This window comes from Mustela nivalis (assembly GCF_964662115.1).
Source record: "Mustela nivalis genome assembly, chromosome: 6".
In the NCBI taxonomy this organism is placed as follows: domain Eukaryota; kingdom Metazoa; phylum Chordata; class Mammalia; order Carnivora; family Mustelidae; genus Mustela; species Mustela nivalis.
The window spans coordinates 117,926,051-117,943,050 of NC_139025.1; the positions used below are offsets into that span (position 1 = coordinate 117,926,051).

Genomic DNA, 17,000 nt, shown 5'->3' on the forward strand with positions numbered 1-17,000 from the left:
ATGCCTCATTCAAAAGGCAGATGAAATCTTGTTTCTCTCTTCAGTAAAATTGTGTGCTGGCTTTGCATTATCTTGAGTATAAAGTTTAAATTTTTTTCTTTTAAAAGCCCTGTAGGCAATGTCCCCATACACAAACCACTCTGCGGAAGACACCCCTGACTTCATTCCAAACACCTAACTAATTCCATCTTTACTTTTCTGTGTTCTTATTTATCTCAGCACATTTCTTCAACCAGAGATTCTTGTTGCTCCCAATGCCTTTTAAACCTTTAAGATAGAGGTGTTTTTCAGAAGACCTTCCCTAATTCTCACATTGTCCCTCTCAGAGATCTCTGTATTCAACCTTTGTTAACACATAAACTGGCTGTTGGGGCACCTAGGTGGCTCAGTCCGATAAGCAGCTGACTTTGGCTCAGGTTGTGATCTCTGGGTTTTGGGATCGAGCCAAACTCCCTTCTCAGTGGGGAGTCTTCTTGCCCCTCTTTCGCTTCCTCTTCCCCACCCCCGATTGTGCTCACATGCTCTCTTGCTCGCTCCCTTTCTAATAAATAAATAAAATCTTAAAAAAATAAACTGGCTGTCATATTTTATTCACCTTTAAAATAAAACAGCGAGTTATTTTAGCAGCCAAATGGCTTTATTCAGGAATAGCAGAAGAATTGCAATTTGTGACACGCAAGCTATGACAAACCCTAGGTAAGTCCGGAGGTCCAAGGAGAGGAATGTTTCATTATAAAGAAAAGGAGGAAGTTGAGAGGGATTGCTTTGAAGGAAAGTCTGTTTGAGGAAAGTGAAAGTTCAGGATGGTAACCGTTTCTTGTTGGCGGAGTTGTGGTTGTTTTCTTTTTTGTTGTTTTTTGTTTTTATTTTATTTTTTATAAACATATAATATATTTTTATCCCCAGGGGTACAGGTCTGTGAATCGCCAGGTTTACACACTTCACAGCACTCACCAAAGCACATACCCTCCCCAATGTCCATAACCCCACCCCCCTTCTCCCAACCCCCCTCCCCCCAGCAACCCTCAGTTTGTTTTGTGAGATTAAGAGTCACTTATGGTTTGTCTCCCTCCCAATCCCATCTTGTTTTCTTTCTGGCTGAGCTTGTTGGTGGGCCAGGAGAAAATATTCCTCCTCCTTGCTGAAGTAGCAAAGTAGACTTCTTCCTGTTCAGAATACAAGGTATGTTTCTTCCTGTTGGGTTATAATTGGTGACAATTAATAGGGCTGGAGAGCTTCCCTTCTGGCCTCTAGACTCAGTTTTAAATGAAGTTTCCCTTATTCACTTTCACAATTTGAAATACCTCTTGAATGCATGTACTTTCCATCTCCAGTACCACCCTTTGTTTTAGACTATTGTTATAAACTATTGAAATGGTCTCTCTGCTTCTACCTTGGTAACCTGTAAAATACATGCCTTACCCAGTATCTGGTGATCTTTTCAAACTCCAGATCTGATCATTATGTCACTGTGTTTAAAAATCCTTCTCAGGTTTACTGATGATCTTAGCCTAAAAATTAAATCCTAACATGACCTGTAATGTATGTCATACGGTAGTTCCTGTGTATCACTTTTCTTGTCTCTCTTAGTTTCTTTTAGTTCTTTAAATGTGCTCTGCTTCCTCTTCGCTCAGGGCCTTTGCACATGTTTCTCCTATCTGAAACATTTATTATTTAAATACCTTCAACTCTCAACATTTGCTCAGGATATCCTCACCCAGATCTACAGCAGATTTCTTTGTTGTATGTTTCACTTGCTCTGTCTTTTGCATAAACTTGTAGAGTTGAAGGTGGAGAGCATATAGTTGCATTTAATTTTCAAAAATGATTATGGCTCCTGTCTTTAAAAGTAGCTTTTCTGCATCCACCCCTCTGGAAACCTTCATTCCTTGTATACAAACTGCTCATTTCACTCATTCCATTAGATTCCTGTCCTGTCTGGATTTCATGATAAATTCCTTAAATACAGGTCTTGTCAGCACCCTACATTCTTTCGTTCAAAATATTTTTTTACAGCCCAGTGATTTTTTCCTCTTCCAATTTTTTAGTTTTGTTTATCAATTTTTGGTAAGAAAGCCACAGAGAAAGTTAACAATCGTTTGCTTTGTTCCAGAAAGTTTTGAGTAGTATAAGCTGCACTGAAATGGGTACTCTGACCGCACCAGGGGCATAAGGGATTTTCAAAGCACTGACTCAGGGTCAGCATTCTGTTCCTCACTCCCCTGACCCTCACACCCAAAACCTCACAGTTAGAACATTGTATGATTTCACGAACTGCTGACAAATATCTTGATGTCATTCTGACTTTAAACATACACCACAAAGTCATAGACTCAGGAGACTCAAGAGTGAGAAGAGGCTTTAGAGGTCATTTAGTTTTAGTCCAGCCACCTCTCTGTTCAAGGTCATTTGGTTCCTGAGTGTTCCATACCACCTGTATACAAGAGTTGTCTTTTATACAGTGAATGCAAGTTGTTCTCTCTACAATGTTCATCTATCAGTTTTAATTTTTGGCACTGTTTGTGGAATGACTGTGTATATTTGAAGACAGCTATCATGTCTGTTCTAAGTAGCTTTTCTCCAGGGAAAACAGCTCCAGATCCTGATGTATCGTGGCTTCAAGTTCTTTTAACATCTTATGTAAATTTATGAAATTTTGCTTTTTGAGTGTTTTTGATTATTTACCACTCTCTCCCCTTTCTATTAGTGTAAATGATAAAGATGATTGAAAATAAAACAAGTTGATAAGCTTAATAGCAACTGCAAAATATGCAAGAACAAATTAGTTGAGAGAACGTGTAAAATACAATTTAGTGTTTATCTTACAGAACAGAAAAAGCTATTTATTCAGACTTTTTTTGGTGGATTAAATAGTGGGTGGAGACAGAGGACATTTGGGTGATAGAAACTGGTATAGGGGATGATTTATCTGATGAATGACCACTTTCTTTGCTTTATTATACCATTACATTTGCATATCATTATCATTTTCAATCTGTGATCAGCTGCTCAATTTCATAAATGCAGTGTATCTAGTTGGCATTTTCCCACTAGGACATGTAGACTGCTGTTTTTCTGGATCTATAAAGGTGTTTTTTTCCCTTGCTGAAAAACACACATTCTACTGTGAATTATAACATGCAGCCTTACATTGTCTTTCCTCCTGTCTGTGCAAAAGTATGGATTTACCACTGGCTGCCTGAATTAGGGGTTAAAAGTAATGATGACAGTTGAACTTCCTATGAACTGCAAAGCCCTGAGATAATTTGTCAGGGATTTCTAAGGTTTTCTTTTAACTTTTCTTTTATCTTACTCTGGGATAAAACCCACATAAATGAGAGAAGACATATTCATCTTTGATAATGATACAGGAACTTGTACCTTTCTGTTTTTTTGCCACTCCAGTGCTGAACTATTAATATCATATGAAAATTATAAAATGACTTTATAATTATTTCCAAATAAAATTGAAAAGAAGCATTGTCTATTACCTGATATTTGTGGTTTTACCTGTACTCCTGAACTCCAGCATTTCAAATGTAATTGATATCTTTCCAAATGACAGCTTTTTCTAGTGTGGGGAGGTTCGTTTTGATTTTTTTTTTTTTTTTAAGATTTTATTGTTAGGGGATGCCTGGGTGGCTCAGTCGGTTTACCAGCTGCCTTTGGCTCAGGTCATGATCCAGTGTCCTAGGAAGGAGCCCTGCTTTGCTCTCCCTGCTTTGCAGGAAGCCTGCTTCTCCTCTGCAGGAAGCCTGCTTCTCCTCCTCCCATTCACCCTGTTTTTGTTCCCTCTCGCGTTGTCTCTCTGTCAAGTAAATAAGTAGAATCCTTAAAAAAAAGATTTTATTTTTAAGTAATCTCTACACCCAACATGGGGCTCAGACTTACAACCCTGAGATTAAGAGTCTCATACTCTACCCACTGAGCCAGCCAGGTGCCTCTTGATATTGTTTTTTTTTTTTTTTTTTTTTTTTTTAAATAGTAAAACTTGTACATGATGTCATCTTGTTGACCCAGCTTTGAACAGAAGTTTAGTGTTAATAGCATCTTCTCCAATAATTTAGCTTTTTTTCCTCCTTTCTCATTCTAATATTTGTTGAAAGGTGTAGGAAACAAAAAAGTTCCCTGTGTAACATAAACAAGCATTTAATTAAGGGGTAATGCCTGTGGTTCTGGAGTATGTGAAGTGAAACAGAGGTGCTTAATCAGCCTCAAAAGCTATTTACTGCTTCGTAAACTTCAGTGCTCAGTGTCATAAATATTATTACTGTTCTAGGACTCCAGAAAACAATGTAATATCAAAAGTGATTTTTTCTATAGTTAGAGTATAGAAGACTGTCTTCCTAATAGAATTTTGTAATGAAGCTAATAGTTGGAAAAAGCCTACATACTTGAAATTTTTAACTGAGGTGTTATCAGAAGGGTCTTAAGTAACAAATGAGGGATATGTTGAAATGAAGCAAAGAAGGAAAGGCATTATCACTATTAAGGCTGAAGTTACATTGAGGAATGAGTTACATAATATTGCCATGTATTTATTGAGCACCTCCTGTGGGGCATGGAGTGATAGTTGCTTTACATACATTATCTTTATTCATATAGCCCTGTAAACTCAATTGGTTCTAGTTTTAGAATGATACACAGAAACTCAGTGAGTTTGTCATACAGTTGTATCAGGTTACACTTTTACTCCTCCATTACTTCAAACTGCTTATCAGAAACCTTACATTTAAATAATAATTTTTATATTAATTCTGCTGAATACCTACTAGTATACCTGAAAAGTTAATGCTATCTTAATTCTTAAATCTTTAACCTTTTATTTTTTCCATATTCAGCATTTATTAAGCAGCTAGTAAATTCCTTTTTTTTAAGATTTTATTTATTTATTTGACAGAGAGAGAGATCACAAGTAGGCAGAGCACCAGGCAGAGATAGAGGGGGAAGCAGGTTCCCCACTGAGCGGAGAGCCTGATGCGGGGCCCGATCCCAAGACCCTGAGATCATGACCTGAGCTGAAGGCAGAGGCTTAACAACTAAGCCACCCAGGCACTCCTAGTATATTCCTAATATTAAGTATTATGAGAGCTGTAACCAAATATGAAGACCTTGTCTGTAAACCCAGAGTTTAAAAACTGATAAATATTCCAGCCTTGTATACACAGAATTTTGAAGAGAACTCAAGCAGAACAAGGTTTTTTTTCCCCAATATTTTGCGATTGTTGGCCAGACCCCTTCCAAATTGTCCCCCTTCTGTTTAGATAGGGAAATGCACATAAAAGCTAAAATTCAATCTGAATGATGTCTGTATGATCCAGTTTAGGTGGACAAATAAGGAGGGAGTTCATAGTCTGACTGAAATTCTTTGATAGAAAGGAAATCCTATGCCGTGAGAACCTAGAAGAGGTAGTTAGCATAAGAACTTCTGAAGCAGGAAAGGTTTTACAGAAAAATTGTTATTGGAGTCAAGAAAAAAAAATTATGCTGGTCTTTACAGAATCTAAGAGAAGGCTTTTGTTAGGATTTTAACATTTTACTAACCTTAATGTTTATATCTATCACTTGCTTATACTGTTATTTCCTCTGTGAGCTACTGTTATTCTGTAGATCTTTTATTCCAGTAATGTTTTCAAAAAGGTCCTACATTCTATGTGAAAATGTAAGCAGTAGGAGTTAAAAAGTTCAAACACTTGATGTTTGTTTAAGAAAAGTTGCTGATCATCATGTCCACTTCCCTTGTTTTGCTCGCAAAGAAGCCAAGACCTAGATAAACTGTAAAGTGCTTGTTATCAGATACTTATAAGCCTCAGACCTGGGAATTGGCTTGGGTTATAGCCATGGTTTTGTCCTAAAGCTAAAACTCTAGTTGAAGAATGCATGAAGTTGGTAATACTTTAATAATAAAAAATAATTTATATTTCTCTGCATTGTTTTTCTTCATTGGCTTTGGGAGAGAAGTGATTAAAGAAATGTGAAGTAATAGAAGTATCCAAGATGGATTATAGATGATAATTTAGGTAAAAAATGGAGAAACTTTACTTCAGAAAGTTCAGCTTTTTAAAGTGGAGTCACTTAATTTCTGAAGATGTTTATGTACATGCCATCTTTTTAATGTTTACTATAATGTGAAGATGGCAAACTTAATAAAAAGCCTGAGTATGTGAGGTAATAGTGGCAATAGAATTTTAAGCTCAGATTTATTCATACATTCTTCTTTTAACTGGCCTTTTAACTGAAGTGAAATTGATGGGGAAAACATGAAGTTATGGAGAGTTTGGAATAGGGATGCCTTTGGGTTGACTGTGATTATCATAATGTATTTCAACCTTGAAACTGAGCCCTGGATGACAGAGGAAGGCAGCTTAGACATAAGAAAATGCCAGAGAGACAAAATAACCTTCAGCTAGTCTATAAAAGAATGATTAAGCAGTTCCAAATGTAAATGCCATATTCTATCACACAGCCATTTCCAGGGATTTTAAATGACCATAACTGTTCTTTTTCTGGATCTAGAAAGGCACTTCAATTCTGAATGGCATAAGAAAATATTTGGAGCCTGCTGCCAGCCTTCTTCTAGTTGCTTTACCCGGGAGATAGTGTGTGCAAAAGCCAAATTGTTTCTGAAGGACAATGTAAAAATGATACAAGATCAAAGGATAAAAGGTATCCTCAGAATTTCTGTAGTTAAGTCCAATTGAGGGTTTAGAATTTGAGGTCTTACTGATTACATCACTTACTCCTTTAAACTCTGACTAGTTACTCTTCCATCACTTTTCTTCAAATACTCAAAAAGAGAAAATGGCTAAACGAGAATGTACATGATAACTGCCATTATAATTTGCCATATATACTAATATTTCCTAGTGAGAACAACCTACAACATATATAAAATGAAGATATTAAATTATTTCTAAGTCCCTTTTTTGTAAAATTCTTACAAAACACTCATCTATTGCACTATTCTAAGTTTTACCCATTTTCCATTGAATTATACCCTATCCATCAGATTAATTTCCAGAAGACCCTACATTAAATAGCTACACATTTGTCATTTAGGGGTCTACATTAAATATACAATTGAGTACAAATTTTGGTTTTTTCCTATCTTTATAAATCTCCCCCTGCCTTATACTTGTTTAGTGATTTCTAATTTGCATGTAATTTTTCCATATATTGTCATTTCATCATTATAATAACCCTGTATAGTGATAAGTGCAGGAAGTACTATATGCATGTACAAATAAGTACCAAGTCCCAAGTAGGTTAGGTGATTTGTGTGAACAGTTTTCTCAAACTTTTTAGTTTCAGGAAATCCCATTTAAAAAGCACTCTCCAAAATGAAATGCTAAGGTATAGATCTGAGAAAATATATACAGAATATATACAGTGGAGAACTATAAAACACTGATTTAAAAAAATGAAAGATCTATATAAATGGGGAGATAATCTGTTTGTGGATTAGAATACTTAATATTATTAAGATATCCGTTGTTTCCATTTTTCCATTTTAATCTATAGACTCAACCCAGTCCCAGTCAAAATCCCAGTAAACTATTTTATAGGTATCATCTTACTAATTCTTAAGTTTATATGGAAAACAAAAGACCTAAGAAGGCCAACACAATATTGAAAATGAACAAAGAAAATGAACAAAGTTGGAGTACTCACACTACCTGATTTCAAGACTCAGTATAAGGCTACAGTAAAAGACAGTATTATTGGCAAAAGAATAGACAGGATTCAAATTCAAAAAGAATTCAAAAGAATTAACAGGACAGAATAGAGAGTCCAAAATAAATCCACACAAATCTAGTCAGCGATATTTGACAAGAGAGCAAAAGCAATTCAATGGATAAAGGATAGATAGTCTTTTCAATAACTAGTGCTGGAACATATGTAATAAGTGAACCTAGGCACAGACCTTATGATTTAAGCAATAGGTAACACAAAATAGTCATATACCAGATATTAACATGAAAAACTATAATACTTATTGAAGAAGACATAGGAGAAAATTGATATGACTTGTGGGTTTGGCAATGAGTTTTAAAATACATTAGTAAGAGAATGCCTAGGTGGCTTAGTCAGTTAAGTGTCCAACTGTTGATTTTGACTCAGGTGATGATTTTAGGACTGTGAGATTGAGCCCCACATGAGGCTTCATGCTGGGTGTGGAGCCCGCTTAAAATTCTCTCTCCTCTTCTCCCTTGGCCCCTCCCCCTCTTTAAAAATAAAAAGTAAAAATAAATAAATAAAACAAAATACATTAGTAATGTGATCCAGGGAAGAAAAGAAATGGATAAGTTGGGCTTAGTTAAAATTGAAAACTTCTGCGTGATGCAAGACACTGTTAAGAGACTGAAAAGACAAGCCACAGATGGGGAGAAAATACTTGCAAAACACATCTGATAAAGGATTTGTATCCAAAATAGGTAGAGAACTCTTAAATCTCAATGAAATCAACTCAATTGAAAAAATGAACAAAAGCTTTGAAGACTTCATTTCTTTTGATGGCTGCATAGTATTTATCATATGATCTCCCTGATATGAGGAAGTGGTGATGCAACATGGAGGCTTAAGTGGGTAGGAGAAGAATAAATGAAACAAGATGGGATTGGGAGGGAGACAAACCATAAGTGACTCTTAATCTCACAAAACAAACTGAGGGTTGCTGGGGGGAGGGGGTTTGGGAGAAGGGGGTGGGATTATGGACATTGGGGAGGGTATGTGCTTTGGTGAGTGCTGTGAAGTGTGTAAACCTAGTGATTCACAGACCTGTACCCCTGGGGATAAAAATATATGTTTATAAAAAATAAAAAGTTAAAATTAAAAAAAAAAAAAAAGCTTTGAAGAGACATTTCATCAAAGAAGATTTATAGGTGGCAAATAAGTATATAAAAGATATTCAACATCATAGATCATGAGGGAATTTCAAATTAAAATAATAAGAAGATACCATTACATACCTGTTAGAATGGGTAAAATTTAAAACAAAAACAAATTCTGACAAGGATGTAGAACAACATTATTTTTCATTCTTTGCTGGTGAGAATGCAAAATGCTATAACTACCTTGGAAAACAGTTTGATGTTTCTTACAAAACTAAGTGTAGTTTTACCATACGAACCAGCAAATGCACTCCTAAGTATTTATGCAACTAATTTGAAAACTCATATTTACCAAACCTGCACACAAATGTTTATAGTAACTTTGTTCATAATCTGCCCCCAAACCAAAAACAACCAAGATATCCTTCAGTAGGTGAATGAATAAACTTTAGTACACCCATAAATGGAATATTATTTGGTGATGAAAAGAGCTATCAAACTGTAAAGACATAGATGAATCTTTAATGCATACTGTTGAGCTAAAGAATTCTGTCTGAAAATGCTACATTCTGTACAAGTCCCATTATATGACATTCTGGAAAAGGCAAAAATAAGGGTTAGTGAAAGGATTAGTAGTTGCCAAGAGCCAAGGAGAGCAATTAGCTGGGGAGAGGGTTGATGAGGTGAAGCACAGGGGCTTTTTTAGGGTAGTGAATGTATTTTGTACAATACTGTAATGGTGAATATAGGACAGTAAGTTAAAACCTGTGGAACCTTATAGCAGAAAGAGTGAATATTAATGTATACAAATTTTTTTTTAATGTATACAAATTTTTAAAATTTCATTTAGATGATCAGGGATCCCAGTATGGGGTATAAAATGTGACAAAAGAATGTAAATGTATTGCAGATATATGAAACAATGTCAGTGAAAGGGATGGAGGAATAAGGTGCTGATCTAAGTAACTTTGGAAATCAGTGCAATCTGTAAGACTAAAAGGGAAAAGGAATATATATGTAAACACTGTACTCTCATACAGGGGGTTCATGGGGTTCAGGGTAACAATTTCAAAACTACTGTACATGTTTCTACTATTGTAATGGAGTTATAAGTAAACAGGGAGAAGAAGCAAGTTTGATATATGTGCTAATGGATTAGATTTGGAGACATTAATTAGTATGAGTGCATGTTTAGCTTAATATGGATATGGATGATTATATATAGAAATGTTCATAGATATGTGTGTATATATACACAGGTTAGTAAACACAGTTATAAGTACTCTTGGAAACTTCATATTGAATGAATTTTGGTATTTAATGTTTTTCCTTGGCTTGCCTCTTTGCAAGGGTGGGGGTGGATGTTTAGTTCCCTTCTGGGTCCTGCTGGCAGGGGCTTGGTAGGGAAGGAAGGGAATAGAAGTGCCGACTATTACCACTTTGTACAGTCTTGTCCTCCCTAGGTGCTGCTGGGAATGGTTGAAGTTTAGCTCCCTGTGAGCCTTCTAACACCAGAGAAGCACATAGGTAGGAGGCACAATATTTTAGAGATGCTGAAAGAACATTGAGGAGAAACTGTCAATGACGAGGAAAAGAGAGGGATTTTAAGATAGAATTTATAGACTACAGCTCTACCATTCTGCTATCCTAAACTGTGGTCCTTGACATCTTAAGGCATATAGTCTCCATATGCTTTTTGAATTAAGAGTTTTAAAAAAGGATAAGTTTAAAGGACCATTTAACTCATTATATTCCACCCAGCAATCAGTGTTTAAGGAAGAAATGTGATAAGCGCAGTTACTGGGTCTTCTCAAAGTTGGAATTAAAGATACCAAAGAACAGAAGCTGTAGGACTTTTCTTCCTTAAGAATAAATATGGTCAAAAGAGAGATTTATCGTTGTGACTGACCTGAAATAACGGTGTTCTTTTATTTTTAAGAAATGATGAAAATGACTGTTCTCTCCTATGTTGCTAGTTACATATGTGATCACTTCTAAACCAACAACATATCTTTGGTCTGCATCAGACTAGTTTAAAACTGAAGGTAGTTAGAATCTCTGACAATTATGGTATAGTTGTTAAACTCTTTTAAAATGGCTGAGTTTTCTTCATCTAGAAGTTGAAAACCTAAAACATAATGATAAAAACAACTACCTCTTTGAAAATCATGTGATGAAGAGTACTTGAAAAATTTTAAGTTACAGTGCTTCTGTTCTTTGGATGATGGAAGAATTGATTGAAGTACCTGAAATACATTAGTTTCAATAAATATTTGCTATGAAATGAATGTTGAATAATCTTAAAAGATTGGAAAATATTGGCATTAATTTCTCATTGAGCAAGAAAGGAAATTTCTTGCCTATATTATTCAATATCTGTTCTCAATAGAGAATTTGGGATGTGATGTAAATGAAAGGTACTGTGTTAATCTTGAATTGAAATCATGAAGTGAGGAGGAAACCTATCATTAAATAGCAAAATCAATTTCGTTTTCTTTGCTGCAGTTTAAACAATGTAGGATACACTGCATAGTAGTAGTGATCATTGCCCACTTTGGGGGACTTCTGAAATCTATTACCATTTGAAAAACTCTATTACTAAATCCATTGTGCTCCCTGTGGCTGGGGGCAAACTGAGAGTGATTGCCTAGTATACTTCATAGGAGAAATCCTTCTCAGCTCATAGATTTAAAAAAAATATATTATTAGATTCCGTGGCTGCCAGAAAAATAGAAAATTCTGCCTATTTATAGCAGAATTCCTCCTTTGCAACCAATTTTCTTTTTATTCAAGCTATCTTCCCCAATTCCACTGAAAGCTAGTATTATAAGAAGATTGGTACATCTGAGCTTCTAAGATCTGCAGTCTCTGCTTTTGGCTCATCCAGGTGCACAAATATCTTGGTTATAGGAAATGACAGTCACGGCATGTACTAATTTCCTAGAGGATCTGAAAGAGAGTAAAGTAGGACATTGTGCAATGTGAAGGAAAACATGCCAGAGAAGTTTTTGTTTTCCATTGGAAAGACTTCTTTACCTAAAAGGTCGGTCATTAAAAGGAAAAGAGACAGCAAGTAATCTGCTAAATTTTCTGCTAGGATTCTTTACTATTTCCAGCTAGATGACCTACTTAAATATTCTGCAAATGCCCCAGTTTGTGATGAGGATATTGGTAAGCAAAAGTTGTGCAAAATCTCTGAGGAAGTCTATATAATCTGTCATGAATTTTGTTTTTATTTAAAGGTATAGGTGAGAAAAAGGGGTAACTTTTAATAGTTGAAATGTTAATAAATCAGCAACTATGGGGTTTTAAAATATTTGAATTGAAGGACCATTTTTTCTTCAATAATGTCAATTCAGTCCATTTGTTTTCCTTACAGATATTAATGATCTGAAACCTATCACAGAAAAACAAGGGCCAGGAGGACAGGCACACCTTGTTACATTGTGCTTTGCTTTATTGCACTTTGCAGAAAACTACTTTTTTCTTTGTTTGTTTACAAATTGAAGGTTTATGCTAACCTTGCATCAATGAGGCAAGTCTCTTGGCACCATTTTTCCAACAGCATTTGCTCACTTCATGTCTCTGTGTCCCATTCTGTTTATTCTTGCAATATTTCAAACTTTTTCTTCATTATATTTAATGGTGACCTGCGATTGGTGATTACAACTTGTTGATGCCTCAGGTGATGGTTAGCCTTTTCTAGCAATAAAGTATTTTTTGGTTTTGGACATAATACTATTGCACACTTAATAGACTAGTATCGAGTAAATATAACTTTTCTATGCACTGGGAAACCGAGTCACTTGACTCACTTTATTTTGATATTTATTGCAGTGGTGGTCTGAAACCACGCCCACATTATTTCTGAAGTTGTCTGTAATTGAAGTTTGGGGTATACTTATTTTGTTAATGCTATTGGTTATAGTGATATCCACAAATATTTATCCATTATAATTTGCAAAGCATGGATCCTTAGAGTCCAATGAATTTTGTAGTTTGAAAAGCAGTATCACTGGGACTTTTAAAAAAATTTTTATTTTTATTTTATTTTTATTTTTTTTTATTTTTTTAAGATTTTATTTATATATTTGACAGAGAGAGATCACAAGTAGGCAGGCAGAGAGAGAGAGAGGAGGAAGCAGGCTCCCTGCTGAGTAGAGAGCCCGATGCGGGACTCGATCCCAGGACCCTGAGATCATGACCTGAGCCGAAGGCAACGGCTTAACCCACTGAGCCACCCAGGTGCCCCACTGGGACTTTTGAGGTAAAAACCTCGTCCATTTCTTTTTTTTTTTTTTTTCAGCCTATCATCAGTTTTCACCTGTCTGCAGACTTTTTTTTTATTTAAAAAAATTCTAATTTAAAAATTTTTTGAGAGAGAGTGTGAGCACGGGGAGTGGTAGAGGGAGGGGGTGGGAGAGAATCTCAAGCAGGCTTTTCGCAGTCTCATGACCCTGAGATCAGTGTCTGAGCCACAGTCAAGAGCTAGAAGCCTAACCGACTGAGCCTGCACACACCCCCAAATTTATTTTTTTTTTTAAACAAGGAGTTTAAGTTTCAAGACATTTTAAGTTGACTTGAAGGGAAAACTATCTAGGATTCATTTCTTTTCGAGTAATTTATCCCTGTTGAAAGACAAATTGCCTTACAGGTAATAGCTGTATACAAAAAAGTTATAAAATCGTTCTTGGTTTTACCATGATAAATGAAAAACATTAAAATTCTCCAGTAGAATAGGAATGCAAGGATTTTTATGGTTTTTTTTAAGATTTTATTTTATTTTTTATTTATTTATTTGTCAGAGAGAGAGAGAGCAAGAGCGAGCACAGGCAGAGTGGCAGGCAGAGTCAGAGGGAGAAGCAGGCTCCCTGCGGAGCAAGGAACAGGACGCTGGGATCATGACCTGAGCCGAAGGCAGCTGCTTAACCAACTGAGCCACCCAGGCGTCCCATATGTTTTTCTTTTTTTGTTAAACAGTGAGAGCAAAAATAACTTACTGGAATATAAAAATGAGAATTGAATGAGCATGCCACCAATGGAGAAAGAGGGTATTTTCCCAGAACCAGTATTTTCCCCATCCCATCTCCATCTGATGTTGATCAAAACATACCGCTGGCCATTTAGTTTTAAAAAACGCTATATAAGGGGCACCTGGGTAGCTTAGTCGGTGAAGCGTCTGCCTTCAGTTCAGGTCATGATCCTGGGGTCCTAGGATCAAGCTCCACACTGGGTACCCTGCTCAACAGGAAGTCTGCTTGTCTCTCTCCCTGTACCCCTTTTTCCCAGCTCTTGCTCTCTCTTTCTCTCAAATAAATAAACAAAATATTCAAAAAATACAATATGCTTGTGCACATACACAGTTACTTTATGTATGATAAAGGAATGGGGAAAACGAAAGAATAGAGAAAACTAAACTGTAGTAGTCAAGATGTGGTGGATCAAATTGTGACTTTCTCACTGAGAGTGCCTTCTTGGCCTGGAGGAACAGAGTTCTGGGGTCAAGCAGCAGATTCCCTTTTTAATAAACACTTCCTGTCTGCTGCTGGAACACATCAGTTGTATTCATCCTCCACTTCCAGCTACACAGGTGTGTCTGTTTCATTGATTGGCTGCCCATCAGTTGGCAGACTGATCTGCCCCATTGGCAAACCCTGTCTTCACACTGGGCTTTCGTTAGTTGACTAAGTGGTATATCCACTTGGTCTTACACGGCATCACAGGACCATCCTGCCCCACCACCTTCAGATAAATAGGATCATTGTTCTCAGTCTTGACTCCTTCCTTGGGCTTTTTGTTGGCCACGGTGAGCACCGGAGTCTCCCCAGCTGCTGCTTCACAAAAGGGGTACCAGGTCCCCACCAAGAGAGCACACAGTCCGTACCAGGAGAAGCAAAAGAGGGAGGCGGCTGCCAAGTAGAATCTGTCTATGGATTCTAGAGAGCTTAGAGACATCTTATTATGGTAAAATCGCCCATGACAAGTATTTTCACCTGCTTGACCAGGACTGTGTGACAAGGGGACTGAATTCCTCCAAGGAGGACGAGTTGTTATGTCAGCTGAAGTGACACAGGCTTCAGGGAAGAGGCAGTCACAGGTGTTAGTAACACATTACTTAACTCTAAGGCTTGTAGAAGTTTTTAAGAACATACAATTTTAAATTGGCAGCTTGGAGTGAGTTTGAAATTAGAATATTTTACTTCTATTACCATTTGAAGCTGTGAAAATGTTGATTTTAAGTAACTACTGTGGTATATGTGCTTTTTTCCCAGCAAATGGCACTAGTACTTGCCCATAGTATCTATCAGGTCAGCGGCTCCAGGAGCAACCATGCTATGTGTGTATCCTGAGACCTAACTTCAGCAAATGGAACTCATACCGAACTCTTTCAAATTCAGTTTGATACCCTAACAGGGAGTGACAGTGAAACATTGTCTGAATCTTTCAGATCTGCGGGGTTTTTTTTGTTTTTTTTTTTTGTTTTTTTTTTTTTTTCAATTGATTACTCCTGATTTAGTCCAATTTTGGTCACTTTAGACCAAGTTGGAAATTATATATTTGATATCAGAATATGACAGTAATTAATATCCCCAGGGGGCATTCGCTATGCTATAGTACCTGGTGCTTTGGGCCAAAGTTCAAAGTGTGCTTCTAGTGTATATATATATGTGTATGTGTGTGAATCCCTCCCTCCCTTTTGCTCTCTCTCCCTATCTACCTTCCTTCCTTTCTTATTTCCTTCCCCCCTTCCTTCTTTATAATGTTTCCCCCTTAATCATGACATGTAGATTCTTCTCTTACTCTATGGTGGCCCATTTATTCCATCCATTATGCCTCAGTGTTTTCTCATTCTTTTTATTATGGTAAAATGGATTAAGCATAAATTTTACCATCTTAACCATTTTATGTGTAGAGTTGACATTATATACATTCATAGTGTGGAGCCATCAGCACCATCCATCTCTGTAACTTTTCATCTTGTAAAACTGCTCTATGCTTACTCAACAGTAACTCCTTATAGGATTGATGACAATACTGACTCCATCATTGGCCCTTCATCTTGTTTATGTCCTCTCTGTGACCTCTCTTGGGGGCTACATGTCCCAGGCCCCTTGGAGATTAGGATATATGCCTTAGAAATGCCCACCAGGGTTGGAATGTGGGGAGGACTGCTTTGGCTTTGACTCTCTGTAAATTTGTTCAAATGACATAGTCTTTCCTCTTCTTGTTGCACAAATAACATCATAAGATGTGTCAGTTAGGTGAATGCAGAGCCTCTGAAATGCACGTGAACCTTATGAGCTCCCTACAGTGCGCCTTGTGTCCCCTTGCTCTATAAAACCTGTAGCTAAGGGCCAGACTTTTTGGGAAATAACTGTGTAGGTCTGGATCATCATTCGCTTGATCCTCCCCCTCAATTCGTTAACCTGAGTAAAACTTTGTAAAATGTATGGCATTGTCTACTTTGTTTTTTGGTCTCAAAATGTCTTTTAATTCTGGAGGATACTTTATATAGCCTCGACCTTCTAATACTCCCCATTCTCCTTTGCCCCTAGCCCTGTGGCATCCACCATTCTACTTTCTGTCTCTATGATTCTGACTACTTTAAGTACTGCTTAAAGTACCTTATATGGGATCATTGTCTTTGTGTGACTAGTTCATTTCCCTAATGAACTAATGAAGGCTAATGTCTTCAAGGTTTGTCTGTGTTGGCAGCATATGGCAAAATTTCCTTTTTGAAGCTGAATAGTATTCCATTGTATTCATTCATCTGTCAGTGGACACTTGAGTGGCTTTTGTATGTTAACATTGGTTTAGTAGTGCTGCTTGCCTTCACTTCTTTTGGGTATAGACTCAGAAGTAAATTGCTGGGTAATATGGTAGCTATTTTTAATTTTTGAGGAATCACCATTATGTTTTCTGTAGCAACAGTTATCATTTTAAATTAGTACTAGTAGTGTACAAGTGTTCCAATTTCTCTACAGCCTCACCAGAACTTGTTATTGTCTTTCTGCCCTGCCCTGCCCTCCCTGCCTGCCCTGCCCTTCCCTTCCCTTTCCTCTTTCTCTCGTACTAGCCATTCTATTGGATGCGAAGTAGTATCTCATTATACTTTTGATTTGCATATATGTGAAATATATGTGAGGGTTTATTTCTGGGTTTTTTGTC

At 36.7% G+C, this 17,000-nt stretch overlaps 1 protein-coding gene and 1 pseudogene across 6 annotated transcripts in view; one reads left to right on the plus strand and one right to left on the minus strand.

Moving 5' to 3' along the window:
• PEAK1 (pseudopodium enriched atypical kinase 1) overlaps nt 1-17,000 on the plus strand; it is a 305,386-nt gene that overhangs the window by 101,389 nt on the left and 186,997 nt on the right. Inside the window, exon 3 of one of the 5 annotated variants that reach the window (XM_082735956.1) lies at nt 6,517-6,666. The exons of 3 other annotated variants lie outside the window; for them this stretch is intronic. The gene's annotated coding sequence lies outside the window, so the exon portion shown is untranslated. Of the gene's footprint in view, nt 1-6,516; nt 6,667-12,957; nt 13,099-17,000 lie in introns of those variants that run through there. One more of the 5 variants, XM_082735958.1, reaches the window with a different exon arrangement.
• On the minus strand, nt 14,353-14,786 carry LOC309866656 (small ubiquitin-related modifier 2 pseudogene; annotated as a pseudogene). Its single transcript has 2 exons — nt 14,485-14,786; nt 14,353-14,413 (listed from the first exon to the last, which is right to left on the minus strand). The product of its transcript is annotated as a small ubiquitin-related modifier 2 pseudogene (transcript).